The sequence below is a fragment of the Schistocerca nitens genome, chromosome 1, assembly GCF_023898315.1.
Source record: "Schistocerca nitens isolate TAMUIC-IGC-003100 chromosome 1, iqSchNite1.1, whole genome shotgun sequence".
Taxonomy (NCBI): Eukaryota; Metazoa; Arthropoda; class Insecta; order Orthoptera; family Acrididae; genus Schistocerca; species Schistocerca nitens.
Window position 1 is genome coordinate 950,392,277 of NC_064614.1, and position 21,755 is coordinate 950,414,031.

Here is a 21,755-nt window from a genome sequence, read left to right on the forward strand (position 1 = left end):
ATGCGCGTTTGCATGCTTGTGTGCACCGTAATCGGTGAAATTAAAAGCAAGGCCGCTAATAAGAAGTGTGCAATCAGGTTTCCGCGACTTACTACTTTCTTCAATACTAACTTCCTGTCGACGATATAAACTAATTTCAAAATCGGCAAATATACTACAATAAAAAATCTAAAAGCACCGCACTGCAGAATGTGAGACGTAGCTGCAATTATTGAAATTCGTCGCCTGTAGCCTCGAGCCTGTCGAGCATGCACCGCAGCTCTGAGTCAGGAGGTAATTCGCGGAAGTCCACCGAATTACCTCCCAGACGTTGGAACCCGGCTATAGGGCAGATTTGAGAGACTAGATCCGACGTAGGGAATGCACGTTAGGGTAAAATGACGGGACTTAGATCAGCGATCCGGATCCGTCAAAAATATCCGCGGATACAGGCCCTCGGTTCTGGCCTGTCGCAGAAATGAGCTATCATCACAGTCACATTCAAGCACGATAGCTCCTTTCTGCCATTTTGTCACGTCTCCATGTCCACCTGGCTCCCTATGCTCATTTCATACAACCGATTGGTAAATATGGCTTTCACTGCCACAATCTACTGGTGTTGGACAAAAATATGGAAACAATGTCCTGATTAGCTGCAAGTGTCAGTCGTGGTGAGAAGTCAGAACAGTGTTCTGTTTAGCTGGACAAGCACTTCATCGAACATAAATGAATTAGAAACTTCCTGGCAGCTTAAAACTGTGGGCCAGACCGAGACTCGAACTCGGGACCTTTGCCTTTCGCGGGCAAGAGCTCTACCAACTGAGTTACCCAATCACGACTCACGCCCCGTCCTCACAGCTTTACTTCTGACAGTACCTCGTCTCCTACCTTCCAAACTTTACAGAAGCTCTCCTGCGAACCGTGCAGAACTAGCACTCCTGAAAGAAAGGATGTTGCGGAGACATGGCTTCACCACAGCCTGAGGGATGTTTTCCAGAATGAGATTTTCACTCTGCAGCGGAGTGTGCGCTGATATGAAACTTCAGTTTTAACCTGCCAGGAAGTTTCAAATCAGCGCACACTCCGCTGTAGAGTGAAAAATCTCATTCTGGCTGTAAATGAATTTGGGCTAGGGAAAATTGTTGACCATTGTATAGTAGGTGCTTTCGTAACCAGGGGAGCAGAAGAGACTAGCGTTTCATGAGGCAACGCATCGAAGATTTATACCGCATACAGAGAAAGCGGAAAAACATCCTCCGCTAACTCACGACGTGGACAAAAATGTGTGTTGAGTGATAGTGACTCACGGTCATTGAAGAGGATTGCGGCGAAAAATAAGAGGACGACAGCTGCGAAAGTCGCTGCGGAACTGAGTGTCGCACTTGCGAATCCTTCCAACACGAAGGGAGCTGCACAACCAGAGAACTACAGGGCGTGCAGGAATTTCACAACCACTCACCACTGATTAAAATGCCAGTAACAGGGAAACATGTTATCGAAGACATAAAACTTGGACAACGGAAGAGTGGAAGAATGTTGAAACTTCTTTATTTAAAATTCGTTTCTGCTTCTACGTTATTTAATTCTGAAACAGCTGAGTAAAACTGAACATACTGAGCCTACTTTCTCTTTACTTTTTCTTATCATGTCGGCACTGACCCACAATATTCTAGCGCAACGCAATCTGACTGATCAAAGAAAAGAATAACCCGACTTCAAATAATTAATTCAGAAGAATGGCCCTGACTAAAAAGAAGTCCTAACAGTAACATATACATTTCATTAAGCACTTACCTCACAAAAATCTTCATTACGGGAACTACTGCAATACAGCGAGCGTCAATACTGGCAGGTAAATAAAAGATTCTAACTACTAAAGCCACTAACTACTAATAGGCATATGGTTAGCAAAGGAAAGATTTTGTTGCAAACCAAATAATCTATTTTTTTTACCTTAATATTGTGACATCCAGTTCAGACTCGACTATAAATCGCCATTGACATCTAGTACAAATGTATACAATCATGAATAATATTCAGTCTCCAAGTCGAACATGTACAGATCATTAGCCTACGCTAACACTTCAGACGTCTACCCTCCATCAATGCTAACTTCTCACATCTAACATCCATCACTGCTGGCTGTTTACCTCCAACTGCCCAACAGTAGTTCCATCACTGCTGGCGGCTAACGTCCAACTGCTCAACATCACTGACGATTAACTTCCAACGACGAGTCCAACCAGCCACAGAGTCTCTTACGAAGAACGCGCAGTCAAGAGATCCAATGCAATGCGCTACACAGTGCTGCCAACACAGAAGCAGCCCACTTACAATGTCATTTGGTCGGAAGACTCCCGTTTCACACTTCTTCCAACTTCTGGCCGAGTTTACGTCGCAGTAGTGAAACATGGCTGGGGTGCGATGATGATTCGGGCAGCCAAAACGTAGAGCCCATGGAATCCATGGGCTCTATGGCTACTCTGCAAAGTCACATTATGTGACCATTTTCGCCAAAACGTAGAGCCCATGGAATCCATGGGCTCTATGGCTACTCTGCAAAGTCACATTATGTGACCATTTTCGCTGATCACATGCATCCCGCGGTACATTGTTCCCAAATGTTGATGCTGTGTTCCAAAACATGACCCCTGTTCATACAACTCGCATCTTCCAGGGCTGGTTTCATGAGCAGGAGGATTAATTGTCGCAACTTCCCTGCCCACCACAGACACCAGACCTCAACATTATTGAGCCTTTGTGGTCTACTTTACACAGTAGGGCGTGTGTGATCACAACAACCTGTTAGCTGAACTTTCCTCTGTTTGATAGGAAGAATGGTATAAGAATCTCTTGAGAACCATGCAGGAACTATCTCTATATATCTACCCCGGATCGACTGGAAGCAGTTTTGGACGCCAACGGTTTCCTGCGCCATATTAGGCATGGTAGTGTATTGTGTTTGTGGTGTTTCGATAATTTGTCCAACCCGTGTACCTCAGCGTTGAGGCGTTACACGCCAGCCTGATACCAGTTCTACACCATCTGCATCTCTCCAAAGTGACCAGTACACTATGTTAAGGGTCTGACATATATTTTGTGCCGTCAGCTTTAGTGGTGTTTCGGGTAACAGCATAACCTGCGCTCTTTCAGTACTATTCGCTTAAAGATGCGGTGTCGGTGCCCTGTATAAAGAGTTTCCGCCCGCCGAGTTTGGGCGTAATGCACGGTGCGATAACCTCGCAGCGCTCGCCGTTTGGGGTGCGCCAACTTGGCCCTGCTTCCCGTAGCGCCTCCACTCGCCTCGCTTTATTGCCGGCATAAATTGTTCCGCGGAATGTCGCGGCCCGGCGTGCCGCCGATCCAGGGCGCCATAAAGCCGCGAGTTGCATTCCTCCCCATTACCGCCTTCTTTTCGAACGCTGAAATACTGCCCGAGTCGGAAAGTTGGCGAATGTGGGAGGTATTGCGTGCTGTGGACCGCGTAATCGTGTTATTAAATGGACTGCATTAATACTCTTCCGTGGCGTGATAGCTGTTGGGTGGACGCCAGTCTGCTAACAATCCGGTGTTCGAATCCCGATTAGATCTCATATTTTCCACAACATTTAATATGACTGTCACGTATTGTAATGTGCATGGTAAATTTTCCTCTTTTCTTGCCTTGTTTAACTCCTTTCCCTGCTGTACGAAAATAAGAGTCGAATTATGTAACACTTGTTACCACTGACACTGAAAGTTTTCACAAAAGTAGCCGACCGACTTGGTGAATCTGAAGGCCCGAGGACTTGCCAGCACTGTGTCACCTCATCTCCATTGCCAAGTTCGAATATAATGAATTTCCTTGAGACAGAGAAGTTGCTGTCCATGCATCAGCAACGGCTTTAGAAAGCATCGCTTCTGCGAAACGCAACTCGCCTTTTTTTCACATGATATCTTGCGAACCATGGATGAAGGGTATCAGACGGATGCCATATACCTTGACTTCCGGAAAGCGTTTGACTCGGTGCCCCACTGCAGACTCCTAAGGTACGAGCATATTGGATTGGTTCCCAAGTATGTGAGTGGCTCGAAGACTTCTTAAGTAACAGAACCCAGGACCTTGTCCTCTATGGTGAGTGTTCATCGGAGGCGAGGGTATCATCTGGAGTGCCCCAGGGAAGTGTGGTAGGTCCGCTGTTGTTTTCTATCTACATAAATGATCTTTTGGATAGGGTGGATAGCAATGTGCGGCTGTTTGCTGATGATGCTGTGGTGTACGGGAAAGTGTCGTCGTTGAGTGACTGTAGGGGGATACAAGATGACTTGGACAGGATTTGTGATTGGTGTAAAGAATGGCAGCTAACTCTAAATATAGATAAATGTAAATTAATGCAGATGAATAGGAAAAAGAATCCCGTAATGTTTGAATACTCCATTAGTAGTGTAGCGCTTGACACAGTCACGTCGATTAAATATTTGGGCGTAACATTGCAGAGCGATATGAAGTGGGACAAGCATGTAATGGTAGTTGTGGGGAAGGCGGATAGTCTTCTTCGGTTCATTGGTAGAATTTTGGGAAGATGTGGTTCATCTGTAATGGAGACCGCTTATAAAACACTAATACGACCTACTCTTGAGTACTGCTCGAGCGTTTGGGATCCCTATCAGGTCGGATCGAGGGAGGACGTAGAAGCAATTCAGAGGCGGGCTGCTAGATTTGTTACTGGTAGGTTTGACCATCACGCGAGTGTTACGGAAATGCTTCAGGAACTCGGGTGGGAGTCTCTGGAGGAAAGGAGGCGTTCTTTTCGTGAATCGCTGCTGAGGAAATTTAGAGAACCAGTATTTGAGGCTGACTGCAGTACAATTTTACTGCCGCCAACTTACATTTCGCGGAAAGACCACAAAGATAAAATAAGAGAGATTAGGGCTCGTACAGAGGCATATAGGCAGTCATTTTTCCCTCGTTCTGTTTGGGAGTGGAACAGGGAGAGAAGATGCTAGTTGTGGTACGAGGTACCCTCCGCCAGGCACCGTAAGGTGGATGTAGATGTAGATGTAGAAGTAAATATCGCGGAGCGGGACGGATACTGTGGTGTGTGAGCTGCATTGGCCTTCTTATTTAGCACACGTTTCTGCTATTGTGAGAAGTTTTAACTGCTAGCGAATTTTACATAACTGCACTATGGGTTGGGTTGTTTGCGGGAGAGACCAAACTGTGACGTCATCGGTCTCATCGAATTACGGAAGGACGGGGAAGGAAGTCGACCGTGCCCTTTCAAAGGAACCATCACGGCATTTGCCTGGAGCGATTTAGGGAAATCACGGAAAACCTAAATCAGGATGGTCAGGCGCTGGATTGAACCGTCGTCCTCCCGAATGCGAGTCCAGTGCGCTAACAACTGCGCCACCTCGCTCGGTACTGCACTATGGTATTCACTTCTAGAGCTCTCGGACTCCGTTAAAAATTAGATTTACACTGGTGTGCAGAACTTATGGGCGAAAGTAGCTTTCGCATGATGAGTCACTGCCGAGTAACCTAGCTTGATAAAACTTGGAATACACGTAGGAAGAACTGTTACAGCTTGGTGCAAATGATAGCTGTAAGAAATACGCAATGAGACGAACACAAACGACCCTGCAAAGACAATAATTACACTGAAGCCACCGCGATTCGCGATGGTAACCTCGACATTATAAAAGGCGAGATTCCTCGACATGACATTACAAAAGGCGGGACTGCCGTTTTAATTAGGGCCTATGATCACCACGAACGCCAATGCATGTTCTGCAACGTGCTCCTATGCTGGCGTTATTGTGATAGGGCATTCAATTTTCGACCAGTGATGTTGAAAACTGCCGGCTGGTCGTTAATGCATGCGGGCGTGATATACCTACGTCTCCCCAACGCATTCCAGGCGTGCCCCATGTGACTTAAGACGAGGAACTGGCAGGTCAGTACATTCGTCGAATATCATCTCGTTCCAAGACCTCTTACATCTGCGTTCTTCGATGTGGTCTCGCATTGTCATCCATAAAAATGAACATAGGGCCGAATGTGTCTTAAAAGGCGCACGCGAATAAGAGCGTAATGTCACAATATCGTTGGCCGGTGAGTGTACAGTGTTCAAAAATGTGGAGGTCAGTACGCCCATGCAACATTATGGCTCCCCACACTGTTAACAACTGGGACACCAAAACGATCTTGTTCAACAGTGCTGGACGTACCCTCATATGGCGAGGGGTGGGAACACCTAATGCACCCAGGAACATTTGGAACGTAGTAATTCGCATTGACTTCAGTGTAATTACTGGTTTTGAATAAAAGTGACATTTTTGTTCGACTCATTACGTATTTCATTGTTATCTTCTGTACTATACTGAAGCAGTTCTTTCTATCTACGGTCCAGTCTTCATTGTCCTGGAGTTTTGCACACCATTGTATACTTATTGAACATAAGTAAAGCACTCCGTCTTCAGGCCACAAGCGGTCCATCGGGACCATCCGACCGCCGTGTCATCCTCAGCTGAGGATGCGGATAGGAGGGGCGTGTGGTCAGCACACCGCTCTCCCGGTCGTTACGATGGTTTTCTGTGACCGGAGCCGCTACTATTCGGTTGAGTAGCTCCACAATTGGCATCACGAGGCTGAGTGCACCCCGAAAAATGGAAACAGCACATGGCGGCCCGGATGGTCACCCATCCAAGTGCCGGCCACGCCCGACAGCGCTTAACTGCGATGATCTGACGGGAACCGGTGTATCCACTGCGGCAAGGCCGTTGCCAGATTTGAACATAAGTAATGCAACATTTTTTATTTCTGAAAGCATGTTCGTTTTATTCAGGATTTCGATACACCATATTATTCCCCAATCTTTTGGCTACAAAACCCTATTTTTCAACGTAAACTCCGTGTAGTGCGACGTCCTTACGCCAGCCGACTGGGACTGCCTTTATGACCGGATGGTACCACTCTTCATTGGACAGTGATCCTTGATCTGTTTATGTTCTTCTCTTAGGTGGCGAGCAACCCATCGGACACAAACCTTAAGTACCCCAAATGGTGGACGAGTGTGTCAACTCCACCGACAGAGACGTCCAGTTGAGCAGCGAGGTTTTTGTGACCCGCCGATCACCTCCAATGAGAGAATCCGCACGTTCCAAGACTTCAGGAGTCACTGCTGTGCGCGTCCGGCGGCACGCGGGAAATCGGACAGCTTTGCGCGACCTAGTTGCGATGATGGCAGACGACTCGCCCAACGATTCACCGTGCTTTTGTTCACTTCAGGTCTCTGTGGATACTGCAAGCGCCAGTGAATATCTACGCTGCTGTGACTCTCCGCCAAAAGAACGCCGCCATCCATCGTAACTTTATGAAACTATATGGGCTGAAGCGGTAATATTTGACGACGTCCCACAGCAAAATTTCCCTTTTTTCCGGTCGAAATTGGTCGAGAAGAAAATGTGGGGTACACAGAACACCCAGTAGTTAAAGCCGCGTAGTTGTTGTTGTGGTGTTCAGTCCAGAGACTGGTTTGATGCAGCTCTCCATGCCACTCTATCCTGTGCAAGATTCTTCATCTCCCAGTACCTACTGCAACCTACATCCTTCTGAATCTGCTTAGAGTATTCATCTCCTGGTCTCCCTCTACGATTTTTACCCTCCACGATGCCCTCCAATACTAAATTGGTGATCCTTTGATGCCTCAGAACATGTCCTACCAATCGATCCCTTCTTGTAGTCAAGTTGTGCCACAAATTTCTCTTCTCCCCAATTCTATTCAATACCTCCTCATTAGTTATACCCATCTAATCTTCAGCAATCTTCCGCGTTAAGTGGACATAAATGGCTGCCATGTAACAGCGAATCAAACATCAGTTGAAAGGAGCTAAATGGCGAGGTAACGATGCGAGGCAGAACCATCGAAGGCATGAGCATCTGTAACAAAAACATTGTGCAACACTTGGTGGCAACTTATACTACAAGTCCTATGTTATGATCTTTTTCGCTTGAGTGTAAAGTGCTGTTTTCAAACCTCATATAATCAAGTGTACCCACTGATGAATTTACGTACAATGACGGCATTTGTCACCGCCGTTACACGTCAGTAAGTGGCCGAGACCGTTGGTCTACAAAGCAACTTCAGGGAACGATTTGCGCGTGTAGATTACCATATACGATTCCAGGACATCATCCGTGGACGTCCTGTAAATCATTCCTATGAAACAACCGTGAACTGATGAGCCTTTAATGGGACGACATGGCTTTCCGTTTTCTCTGGAGATGTCGCGAAACTGCACAGACCATATAACTGTGAGTTTCACTGCCCTTCGGCACAATAATATGAATCTTAGAGGTACTTAAATAGATTATTGTCAGAATTCACTTTCAGCAGAGTACAGCCTATTTTCCTCCTACTAACAAAAACGATTTGAGGTTGCATAAAAAAAATAAAGGTGCAAAATTCGTCCTATTGAAACATCATAGGAGTCAACAGCAGCACACCCAATGAATGTAGCGTAGGAGCTATTCTTAGCCCTGAAACTTGGTAGGCAGCTCTCGCCAGAAAGATGGCCTGTGAATCCATTCGACGCTAACGGCGCGTGTGATTGAAAACGCCACCGCTGCAGGGAGACGTCGCCTGCATTCATGTCAGAATCGAGTGGCGGATAGAGACAGTGCCTCCTTTACTGAATTTTGGTCACAGTAAGATGTCCGATGTGGAAGAAATTTGTCGTGGCGGACAAGAAAGAATAATGGATGCTGACTGGATCGACTCATTAGGATTAGGAGATTACAAGGCACCGGCAGCGGATGGCTTATAAACCTCAACAGTAGTTGCTCGCTGGAATGATTTCCGTGAGATTTACGCCGCAGGCATACAGAGTGTTATTCCTCGCATATTTGCAGCACGACTGCCCCTGAACATTGGCATTACATGTCAATCCGTTGCCCCCCCCCCCTTTTTTTTTTTTTTAACCTGGTTTGTTTGTCGTGACTAGCTTGGGAAGAAATTTTATTGACCTAGCCTGGCAAAGCTCTCGTCATAGCCAATGGATTTTTAGCTAGTTGGTACGTCCCCTCTGATACTATGAACATTGATCTCATTAGTCAAAAAGTACTACTTCCTTACACCGTGAAGGCAAGTATTCAAAGTTGACTGAAGTTCGATGCGAGTTTCTGTGAAAGCACACGATGTGGTCGACCAAAGTTTACTTAAAACAGTTTCAGCCATTGATGAGGCAGCCGTGGTTCACATCCGAGAAGATCTCTGTAAACTCCAACAAAGTAAATAGCTTAAGAAAAATAGTCACTTTTCACGGTCCTCACGAATATTATGAAAGGCATTCGAAAGTGATTCAGATTTGATCCCTGCTATTTTGTGTTAATAAAATTGTTCAAAGCGGCAGTATTGGCCCTGAGTCACTACACTACGGATACAAATATCACAATATCGACACCCACATAGTCCTACCTTTTTTATCTGCCATTTATCACCTCTTTCACCCATGGCAGTGTTTGTTAATGTGAAAAATACCGTTTCTACCGTAATTTGTAGTCCTCGTTAAACTGTAGGCCGCCCTGTTAGGAGCTGTGTAAGTCAGTTCGAAAGTTGGAAGAAGGCAACAGCATATCACCTCCAGTAGAACCATGCCTAGTAAAGCACAGCATCTCCAGACCCTCCGGTCGATGACAGCTTTCTCTTAAAATTGTTCGTGGAGCAACGAAAAAGATCAAGGACCGAGCTCGAGCCTTTTGAGAAAAATATTTCATCCTTTTGGTTAGTTTCGGCGTGAGTTATCTGAACGGTGTGAACTGTCAGTCACGAAACTGCGGCAGAGCTAATGATAACACCGTTTGCAGCCACTGGCCGCAAGAAGCTGGAGGGGGAAAAAAAACTTCACTGTGTAATAAAAGTGTTATTTCCTCCGTTGGAGCCCACGTACCAGGCGAAGACGATTTTGTTCGCCGAGAAAATACGTCCATTTCCGTTTAGAGTTGGTGCGGTTGATATATTGGTAAAATCGTCTGAATTGTTAGGCCGCATTACAGTCCTCTTCAGACTTCTCCGATACTAGACGTTTTGACGTCCCTGTTGCGATCTCGTTAATGAGATTTCTCGTGTCCCCAGATGGCTGAACACTGTTCACCAGAAGATCCCAGCAGAGGGTTCAAAGCGTCGAGTACGGGAGAGTTTGAGGCAGAATGCGACGATTTTACCATCGGTGTGAGAGGAGCAGTGGGTAAGAAATTCTTCTCCGATCTTCATGATGTAATTGGAAGTATCTAGTAAGGCGCGGTATCCGCTGAGGCGATATGATATGCAATACGACACGTTGCAGTAAAGCTCGCGCGTCACGTCGCTTATCCGTGCGACACTCGTGTTCCTACTGAGACGATGAGATGAATTAACGAGACAGCACGAATACATCTGTGGTACCAAACATAGTTTCTTAAGAGGTACGACAAAGGATACTGTTCCTACACGCTCGTTTCGTGAACAAATGGCAATAACGGTATCGGTGCCTTTAGATCACATCAGTCGAACCGCATTATCACCTAGCACAATTACGTCATTGGAAATAGTGATGCTTACATAAATAAAAACAGATCATTAAACAAACCACGTTCAGTAAGCACTGCTCTAAAACGGATTGCTGGATAGCCTGAGGATGAGTGAGCAGTAGCAGATTAGTTTGTTTCATTACGTGTCAGTTGAGTCTACAGATACAACTACCGAAAATAACAATGAAATTAACAAAACTGTACATGCAAATGGCAGTGCGTGTGAGAGCACATATTTGCTATACGTAAGATATCAGATTTTACCGTCCTGTAAAGGCACTTTACCAATCTCACTTGCAAAATAATTACCCATTGCCTGTTTTATTATTGCTAACACATTTCTTCTTCCTTTGTATAAGTTTGTGTCAGATTCAAATCCTTTCACAGTAGATGACTCTTCAAATTGATAACATGTAGATCACAGCCGGCCGCTGTAGCCTAGCGGTTCTAGGCGCTTCAGTCCGGAACCACGCGGCTGCTACGGTCGCAGATTTGAATCCTGCCTCGGGCATTGTTCAAATGGCTCTGAGCACTATGGGACTCAACTTCTGAGGTCATTAGTCCCCTAGAACTTAGAACTAGTTAAACCTAACTAACCTAAGGACATCACACACATCCATGCCCGAGGCAGGATTCGAATCTGCGACCGTAGCAGCAGCGCGTTTCCGGACTCAAGCGCCTAGAATCGCTCGGTCACAGCGGCCGGTTGGCCTGTGTAATTCCGTTTGTATGCGCTCCACCTATGCGAGTTGCTTCTACGTCGTATCGCGAGTAGCGTCGCGTACCGTATCGAATATCGCATCGCGGCACTGGGAACCACGCCTGAAACCGCATTTGGCAGACGTCGGTGTGGTGCCCTTCGGCGAGGGCGTCGCTGTCTCCTCCTCCCGTCCTTGTGGAACTCAATGTCGCGATGCCGCCGATCCGGCAGCCGCTAGCTTTTGGGCTGGACCCGGCAGAGCCACGAACTGCCAGCCGGAAGGCGGCAGCTGTTGTGTGGCGAGTAATTGCGCGGGCCGCTCGTGCTGACCCGCGACCCGGCGCCGGGCCGGCGCTGTTCCCACGGCCGCCCAATTAATGGAAACCACACGGCGGCACCAGCTTCCCACTCACTGCTCTGTAGGCTGCGGACGCGACCGCTTCGCCAGCTCTTTACTGTGCCGCAGTTCTGGACGAGCTAGTGGACACCCGCGGGGGCGCAGGTTTTAACACATAATTATGCGGTCAATTACAGGGACACTTAATTAAACTGAAGTGTGGTATTTTGTTTAGCCAGTGGGGTATTAATTATACGTGCAAATAGCTGGCTATCGGTTTTCTATGTGTTCCCCGAACCGTCAGCATTCGAAATAGCTTCCAGACGTCTAGGCGGGGATAAATACAGATCATGTGTACAGAATCAGATTTTCACTCTGCAGCGGAGTGTGCGCTGATATGAAACTTCCTGACAGATTAAAACTGTGTGCCGGACCGAGACTGGAACCCGGGACCTTTGCCTTTCGCGGGCAAGTGCTCTACCAACTGAGCTACCCAAGCACGACTCACGCCCCGTCCTCACAGCTTTACTTCTGCCAGTACCTCGTCTCCTACCTTCCAAACTTTGCAGAAGCCTTCCTGCGAACCTGCAGAACTAGCACTCCTGAAAGAAAGGATATAGCGGAGACATGTCTTAAGCTAGTGCTAGTTCTGCAGGTTCGCAGGAGAGCTTCTGCAAAGTTTGGAAGGCAGGAGGCGAGGTACTGGCGGAAGTAAAGCTGTGAGGACGGGGCGTGAGTCGTGATTGGGTATCTCAGTTGGTAGAGCTCTTGCCCGCGAAAGGCAAAGGTCCCGAGTTCCAGTCTCGGTCCGGCACACAGTTTTAATCTGCCAGGAAGTTTCAGGTCATGTGTAGTTTTCAAATGGATCTGGTATCATTCTTCCCGAAAAATAGTAGCAATTTCAGGCAACGACGGCGGAGATGGTAGCTGTCACGCACCCTTCTTTCCCAAGCAGAGCACAAAGGCTCAATAATATTGGCATGTTATGACTGCGGCGGCCAGGGGATATGTGACAGTAGATGGTGGCCGGCCGCTGTGAACGAGCGGTTCCAGGCACTTCAGTACGGAACCGCGGTGCTGCTACGGTCGCAGGTTCGAATCCTGCCTCGGGCATGGATGTGTGTGATGTCCGTAGGTTAGTTAGGTTTAAGTAGTTCTATATCTAGGGGCCTGATGACCTCAGATGTTAAGTCCCATAGTGCTCCTTAGGTTAGTTAGGTTTAAGTTGTTCTAAAGTCTAGGGAACTGATGGCCTCAGATGTTAAGTCCGATTAAAGCCATTTGAACCATAAGTAGATGGGGAACAAACATAGTACCGCGGGATGGACCTGATCAGCTGAAATGGCCACATAGTCCTTCGCAGTAATGTCACCTTGCAGAGTAACCATGGGGCTCGTGAAATAGTGCGATATGGCTGTCCAAATCATAAACGAACGCCACCATGTTTCACTCTTGGAACGTACACTCGACCAGAAGTTGGTAACAGTGCGAAGCAAGACTCATCCGACCAAATGACATTCTTCCATTGTTCCATAGTCCACGTTTTATGGCTGCCGCACCACGTTTTCCTTTTACGGGCATTTGCGTGAGTGATGAGTGGTTTTAGAATTACAGCTCACCCTGCAATTCCCTGCTTATGGAGCGCCCTCCGTGTTGTTTCGGTGCTGGCAGGGTTCGCGAATGCGACATACAGTACTGCAGTAACTTCAGCAGCTGTAATCCTTTTGTTTGTCGTTACAGTCCTCTTCAATGATGTCCGCGACGTTCACTCAACAAACAGTTTCGCTCACGATCTGACTTAACGGATCATGTTTTTCATGCTTCATTGGTTCTCAACCGTCGCAACGGATAATGTGGAAGCTGTACAATGTTTCAACGAGACAGCTGCTCGTCGTCTTCAGGTCCTTAGTGATGTGTCTTTTTATATGATAGTTTGGTGTACAGCGTCGCCGGTGGATGACTGTCTTACCGTCTTGGTGTAAGGGTAAAATTATTCTGTCATACAATGACACCATTGGAGTGCACGTTGAATGTGTGGCGGTGAGATCTGAAGTCCCCTACCACCCTTCGACGGTGGAAGTCCGAAGTAGCGGGCAAGAGGGAACATAACTACATAGGTAGCGATGCTGGTGGTCGTACCATGGACGTCACATATTGAGTGGTCGTATCAGAAGCGTTGCTGCACTGGCTCGCCAATATATGCGCTGGCTCGCTAGCAGAGCGCAGGCGCCAAGGGGTGGGGTATGACGTAGTCGTAGACGAATCATAGAGCACGGCGATATCCAGTGCCCCCTGCAGGAGAAACATAGGACGGTCTTCGCATGCGCGACGCGGCAAAAGCGTGGCCGGGTGCGCGCAGATAATGTGTTCGCGACCAGTTTTAAGTGTCCAGACTCCGATTCTCCATCTGTGTTGACTCGGACACATTCGTCCGCAGACGACGATGACTTAGTGCCGCCAATGCTCGTTCCCATGCCTTATTGAGTTGAAATCCCGTGTCTCTATTAATCCGGTCTTCGAAACTTACTGGGATATTAAAAGTGTGTGCCGGACCGAGACTCGAACTCGGGACCTTTGCCTTTCGCGGGCAAGTGCTCTACCATCTGAGCTATCCAAGCATGACTCACGAGCCGTCTTCACAGCTTCAGCTCTGCCAGTACCTCGTCTCCTACCTTTCTTCCAGGAGTTTTAGTTCTGCAAGGTTCGCAGAACAACTTCTGTGAAGTTTGGAAGGTAGGAGAAGAGGTACTGGCAGAATTGAAACTGTGAGGACGGGTGGTGAGTCGTGCTTGGGTTGCTCAGGTGGAAGAGCGCTTGCCCGCGAAAGACAAAGGTTCGGAGTTGGAGTCTCGGTCCAGCTCACAGTTTTAATATCCCAGGAAGTTTCATATCACCGCACACTCCGCTGCAGAGTGAAAATCTCATTCTGGAAAATCCGGTCGTTACTTATACGTATTTCGACTGCTTTTTTTCCTCTTTCCCTGTGTGGGGTATTAATCTCCGACACGATGCCTCTCTGAAACACCGAACACTACCTCTCTCTTGGTTAAGGAAGCACACACTTTAAGAGCACCAGCTCGAATTCACTTATCCCCGACATAGCGTAGCCACAATACACAAAACTCTGTTCTGACCACGACTGACACGTACTGAGCTACGTATTGGGGATACTGCACAGGTGCCACTTGCGGTGAAATACAGCATCTCAACCTACAGGCTTAGCTACCATCTACATTCATGTCTAAGCACGTTTTTCCAGCGATGTGTCCATATTTTTGTTCAGCACAGACTAATACGCCGTGACGTAAAGTGTCTTACGTAGAGTGTCCGATTAATGAAAATCAGTTTCGTATCTTCTTTGTCAGACATCGTAGTTGTCGGCGGACTTGGTTACGGTCCAAAGTCTTCTTTGGGAGCGAACCGTCACAACAGCATGTAAAACGGGGTTAGACAGGAGTTGGAACTTTCAAATTCAGTGTCTTCTTTATCGTGGCGTAGTACGCCGTAAGGGTGTCCGAAAAGTCTTTCCCTGATTACATAAATTGATAACTCAGGCTAGAAGTAAGATACAAATATGAAACTGGTGTCTAATTGTTTACAAACTATCAAAGTTTTTTTCACACATCAGTAAACTTCCACTTCCATTGTTGCCCAATGACAGTACACGTCGCTATGACTTTGCGGTCGAAATGCTATCACGTATTGAAGGACGAAGCGACCTTTTTTGTCAGCGGAGCAGTGAATCGCCATAATGTGCGCATTTGGGGTTCACAACCCCCTGGCGAGGTCATGGAGTGCACCAGAGGCAGTCCAAAGGTGAATGCGCGCGCTATTACACGATCGAATTATCGAGCCATTCTTCTTCGCTGAGGCTACGATCACATCTGCAGTGTATCTGGACATGTTGCAACTGTATGCTGATCCTCAGCTGCTTCAGTATCACCCCGATGTCTTGTTTCAGCAAGACGGTGCACCGCCTCATTGGGGTTTGGACGTCCGTGCCTATCTCGATGTGACCTTTCCTGGGCGATGGATTAGTCGTGATGGGCCAACGGTTTGTCCTCCACGCTCCCTGACATAACCCCATTAGACTTCTTTTTATGGGGTTATGTCAAGGACGAGGTCTACCGAACACGTGTACCAGATATTGAAACCCTGCGGCAACGGATAACCACAGTCGTTGAATCGATCCCTCCAGTGATGTTGGCTAATGTGTGGACGGAAATTGAATATCGCCTAGATGTGCAACGTGCTACCAAGGGTGCTCATGTGGAAGTTCACTGATGTGTGAAACAAACTTTGATAGTTTGTAAACAATTTGACACCAGTTTCGTATTTGTATCTTACTTCTAGCCTGAGTTATCAATTTATGTAATCAGGGAAAGACTTTTCGGACACCCGGGTATATTAGTCGGGGTACTGTTGCCTTGTTCTTAATTGTTTGGCCACGGAGCATGTTCCGTAAGGTAATTACCGCGCCGAGCTGAGGGCTGAGGGGACTTGGTAGGTGGTGGCGAGGCACAGGTGCCGGGACGATCGCTTTCTTTCCGCTCCATTCACGGAGGCCAGGGAAAAGACCGCCGGCCAGCTGCAGTGTCCCGCGCCGGAGACTGGAGACGGAAGCCGGCCCATCCGTCCGTGACGTTCCCAGGGGACTGCGGGACTCGCCGCCAGTTCCGTCCGGGACTCTGCGGAAGAGGCGGGAAGAGACCGTGACGGCCGTCGCCCGCCCACCTGCCGCTTCCCACGATCCTTCCGTGCCTCCCTGGCCGCGAGTTGGCCTAATGTTACGCCACCGCCTCCACAGACACCTCCTCCTCCTCTTGTCATACAACCCTCATTATAATCGTCTTCACATTCGTTTCCCCACTGGAGTATGGCCACACTTGTTGTGTACAAGCACGTACGTTTTGTAATGGTTTGCTTTGCTGTACCCAGGTAGGATCCCAGTTAAGTCTTGGTTGCGCAGCTGGGCACCTTCTTTGTGGCAATGCTCCTTAGTTTCAAATGGTTCAAATGGCTCTGAGCACTATGGGACTTAACATCTGAGGTCATCAGTCCCCTAGACTTAGAATTACTTAAACCTAACTAACCTAAGGACATCACACACACCCATGCCCGAGGCAGGATTCGAACCTGCGACCGTAGCAGCAGCGCGGTTCTGGACTGAAGCGCCTAGAACCGCTCGGTCACAACAGCCCGCTACCTGAGTTTGTGACAGTTGGATGGAGAGGGCACTTGTGCGGTTATGAAATGTTTGGCATAACTGCGAAACCCAAGATACTTTTAGTAGTTTTTTATGCTTTCGCATTCGTGGACTGCGGTAACTCACAACCAAACTATCACCCTCCAGTCTAATCGAGACCTGGAGCTAAGCTACAGATCAGTCCGTCACCGCAACCTAGGTTTTTTATTCCACATTAGTTGACTTCGCCAATTCAGAAGCAAACTTTCATTTCCGACTTAGGTTAACCTAGGCCTAAGTTACAGATCAGTCTTTTACCACCACCAGGTTTTCTGCTTTAACATTGTTTGGCTTCGCCAATTCACAACCAAACCATCATACGCCAACCTCACCTAGACCGTATTGAATACCGTAGCCGGCCGGAGTGGCCGAGCGGTTCTAGGCGCTACAGTCTGGAACCGCGCGACCGCTACGGTCGCAGGTTCGAATCCTGCCTCGGACATGGATGTGTGTGAGCTCCTTAGGTTAGTTAGGTTTAAGTAGTTCTAAGTTCTAGAGGACTGATGACCTTAGAAGTTAAGTCCCATAGAGCTCAGAGCCATTTGAACCATCACCTAGACCTCGGGCTAAGCTGCAGATCAGTCTGTGGCAATTGACCCTGAATAAGGAAAAGTGTGAAGTTATTCACATGTGTACTAAAAGAAATCAGCTAAATTTCGATTACGCGATAACTTACACAAATCTGAATGCTGTAAATTCAACTAAATACTTAGGGATTACAATTACAAATAACCTAAATTGGAAGGAGCACATAGATAATGTTGTGGGTAGAGCAAACTAGAGACTGCGATTCATTGGCAGAACACTTAGAAGGTGCGACAGGTCTACTAAAGAGACTGCTTACACCACGCTTGTCCGACCTATTCTGGAGTACTGTTGTGCGGTGTGGGATCCGCATCAGGTGGGACTGACGTATGACATCGAAAAAGTACAATGAATAGTAGCTCGTTTTGCATTAGCCCGAAATAGGGGAGATAGTGTCACAGACATGATACGTGGATAGGAGTGGCAATCATTAAAACAAAGTTGTTTTTCGTTGCGACGGGATCTTCTCATGAAATTTCAATCACCAGTTTTCTCCTCCGATAGAAAAAACGTTCTGTTGGCACCCACCTACATAGGGAGAAATGGTCATCATGATAAAATAAGAGAAATCAGGGCTCGCACAGAAAAATTTAACAACTCGTTCTTCCCGCATGCCGTTCGAGAGTGGAACGGTAGAGAGACAGCTTGAAGGGTGTTCATTGAACCCTCTGCTAGGCACTTTATTGTGAATAGCAGAGTAATCACGTATATGTAGAGGTAGATGTACCAAAATCATATTTTTTGCCTTGGCATTCTTTTCACAAATAGATTGTAATATTTCATCTCCACCTAGATCTCGGGCTAAGCTACTGATCAGACCGTGGATCCGCCAACTCATAAGCAAACTGTCGCACTGCAGCCTAACCTGAAGCTCGTGTTAACTGGCAGATCAATCAGTTTGATTCACACTCGTTTGCTGAGCTTTTGTATACTGTACCATTATCCACAATCACTATTTGATGGACGTATTGGTGATTTTAGATGGTTGTCAGTAAGATCAGGCGCTGTCAGTGCAGTCTCAGTAGGTCAGGCTTGACACTGAACCAGTCGGTTCGAAACCAGTCGCCAAAATATATGAGCGAGGCATGCAAAGAACAGTAGAGAAAAAAAGAAGTCGTGAGTATGCAGAAAATGAAAGTATGGAAGTGTTGATTTGAGTCACAGTATAAGTGGACAAGCGCATCACCAGCAATGCCCGAGGGAAGTGTGACGGGACCGCTATTATTTTCTTTAGACATAAATAATCTGGTGTACAAGAGGGTAGCAATGTGCGGCTGCTTGCTGGTGATTCCGTGGTGTACAGTAAGCTGTCATCGTTCAGTGGCTCTAGGAGTATACAAGATGACTGAGAGTCCGCAGCTCGTGATCGTGCGGTAGCGTTCTCGCTTCCCACGCCCGGGGTCCCGGGTTCAATTCCCGGCGGGGTCAGGGATTTTCTCTGCCTCGTGATGACTGGGTGTTGTGTGATGTCCTTAGGTTAGTTAGGTTTAAGTAGTTCTAAGTTCTAGGGGACTGATGACCATAGATGTTAAGTCCCATAGTGCTCAGAGCCATTTGAACCATTTTGAAGATGACTGAGACCGAATTTCTAGTTGCTCTGATTAATGGCAAGTAGCTCTAAATGTCGCCGCTCGGGATTAGCCGAGTGGTCTAGGGCGCTGCAGTCATGGACTGTGCGGCTGGTCCCGGCGGAGGTTCGAGTCCTCCCTCGGGCATGGGTGTGTGTGTTTGTCCTTAGGATGATTTAGGTTAAGTAGTGTGTGCGCTTAGGGGCTGATGACCTTGGCAGTTAAGTCCCGTAATATTTCACACACATTTGAACATTCAGCTCTAAATGTCGAAAAATCTTAGTTGATGCAGATGGGTTCGAAAAACAAACCCGTAATGCTCGTATACAGCATTAGTAGTATCCTGCTTGACACAGTCACACCATTTAACAGTCTGAGCGTAACGTTGCAAAGCGATATGAAACGGAACGAGCATGTGAGGATCGTGGTAGGAAAGGCGAATTGTCAACTCGGTTTATTGAGAGAATTTTAGGAAAGAGTGGTTCATCTGTAAAGAAAACCGTGTATAGGAGATTCGTGGGACCTATTCTTGAGTACTGCTCGAGACTTTGGTTTCTGCACCAGATCGGATTAAACGACGACGCGGTAGCAATTCAGAGACGGGCTGCTCGAGTTTTTACACGTAGATTTGAACAAAACGCAAATTTTTCTGGTATTTACCGTCAAAAACAGTCTTGATCACAAATTATTTATTCTGTTGACCGGTTTCGACCACAACTGCGGCCGTCTTCAGACCAGTGAGTAAGAACCTCCCTTGTAGTGATTTACCACCAGAAGGAGGTTCTTACTCATTGGTCTGAAGATGACCGCAGTTGTGGTCGAAACCGGTCAGCGGAATAAATAATTTGTGTCCAAGAATGTTTTTGATGGTAAATATTTGTAACAACGCCGATCACTCTTTACACCCACAATGTATTCAAAAGTAATTTTTCAGGTATGCTTCTAGAACTCAAATGAGAATCGCTGTAGTGAAGGCGACGCTATTTTCGAGGAAATTTAGAGAACCGGCATTTGAAGCTGACTGCAGAACGATTCTACTGCCGCCAATGTACATTTCGCGTAAGGTCAATGAAGATATATAGGAGTTAGAGGTCACGGAAGCATATACACTGTCGTTTTCCCCTCGCTCTACTTGCGAGGAGTGGAGTAGGAAGGGAAATGACTACTAGTGGTACAGGGTACCCTCCGCTACGCACCGCATGGTGGCTTGTGGAGTATCTATGTAGATGTAAAATATTCGATAAAGGGCCGTAAGGCGCGGAATAGGTAGAGTGAGGACGAGTGTGTACCAGCAATGTAGTGAGAATGTTAAATTTCGCCTAGCATGAGTGCGCAGCTCGTGGTCGTGCGGTAGCGTTCTCGCTTCCCGCGCCCGGGTTCCCGGGTTCTATTCCCGGCGGGGTCAGGGATTTTCTCTGCCTCGTGATGACTGGGTGTTGTGTGATGTCCTTAGGTTAGTTAGGTTTAATTAGTTGTAAGTTCTAGGCGACTGATGACCTCAGAAGTTAAGTCGCATAGTGCTCAGAGCCATTTGAACCAAGCCTAGGATGACTGGAAAAAAAGAAAGGTGAAACAGAGGAGGATTTGGGAAATTAGCAGAAATGTTAGTAAATCTGCCAGAATTCTATTCACATCCTTAATTTCTTAAAGTCTGTCCTCCTACTATAATAATAATAATGGCGTGTGACGAGGGTCTCCCGTCGGGTAGACCGCTCGCCTGGTGCAGGTCTTTCGATTTGACGCCACTTCGGCGACTTGCGAGTCGATGGGGATGAAATGATGATGATTAGGACAACACAACACCCACTCCCTGAGCGGAGAAAATCTCCGACCCAGCCGGGAATCGAACCCGGGCCCTTAGGATTGACAGTCCGTCGCGCCGACGACTTTTTATTTTTTTATTTTGTTCGCTTTAGTTCGTTGCATCTGCTCAGGGCGGACGTCGTAAGACATCCATTTAAGTTCGTTGCTGATCTGTTAACTCAGTTTTTTTTATTTATTATTATTACAGAGGGCACATTACCCTCTGACCGAACACGCTGAGCTACCGTGCCGGCTACCACTCAGCTACCGGGGGCGGACTGCCCTCTTACTAGTACTTCTACACGACACAAAGAGCTGTTGTAGTATATCCCGAATCGTTCTGTTTTTGTTTTACCTCGGGAAAAAATTGGCAAGAGTTCGCAGCTGGCTGGAGCGATCATCCGTGATGGATTATCGCACGTGAAATGCCCCTTGTCCTTATTGCCGATTGATGATACCACTCCAGAAAGGAGCGCAGCATCCCGACCTATCCCCTCAGGGTAGCACAAGAAGCAAAAAAGTAGCCGGTAACGCTACATTCGCGTCCGTGAAGACACAGTGGCCCGCATCTCGTGGTCGTGCGGTAGCGTTCTCGCTTCCCACGCCCGGGTTCCCGGGTTCGATTCCCGGCGGGGTCAGGGATTTTCTCTGCCTCGTGATGGCTGGGTGTTGTGTGCTGTCCTTAGGTTAGTTAGGTTTAAGTAGTTCTAAGTTCTAGGGGACTTATGACCACAGCAGTTGAGTCCCATAGTGCTCAGAGCCATTTGAACCATTTTTGAAGACACAGTGGAAATTCCGCTGCGGAGATTATTAACTGGCCCGTAACTTGGCGCAGTGGGATGCCGTTAGAGACGCGTAGTAAAGGTGAGAGCCGATTGTTTCCCAGGCTGTTCCGAGAACACTTCCAGACATCGGCTTCTCCCGAAGCAGAGACGAGGGTCGAGATTGTACGGTCGCAGGTCTCGTTTTCCCACAGGCGGACGCGGGTT

The 21,755-nt window shown here is 47.4% G+C and overlaps 1 protein-coding gene and 1 pseudogene across 1 annotated transcript in view; one reads left to right on the forward strand and one right to left on the reverse strand.

Moving 5' to 3' along the window:
- The window catches only part of LOC126213939 (neurogenic protein big brain-like), a 276,946-nt gene that overhangs the window by 12,113 nt on the left and 243,078 nt on the right, over positions 1-21,755 (forward strand). The window lies entirely within an intron of this gene.
- LOC126210900 (5S ribosomal RNA) lies at positions 6,629-6,746 on the reverse strand (annotated as a pseudogene).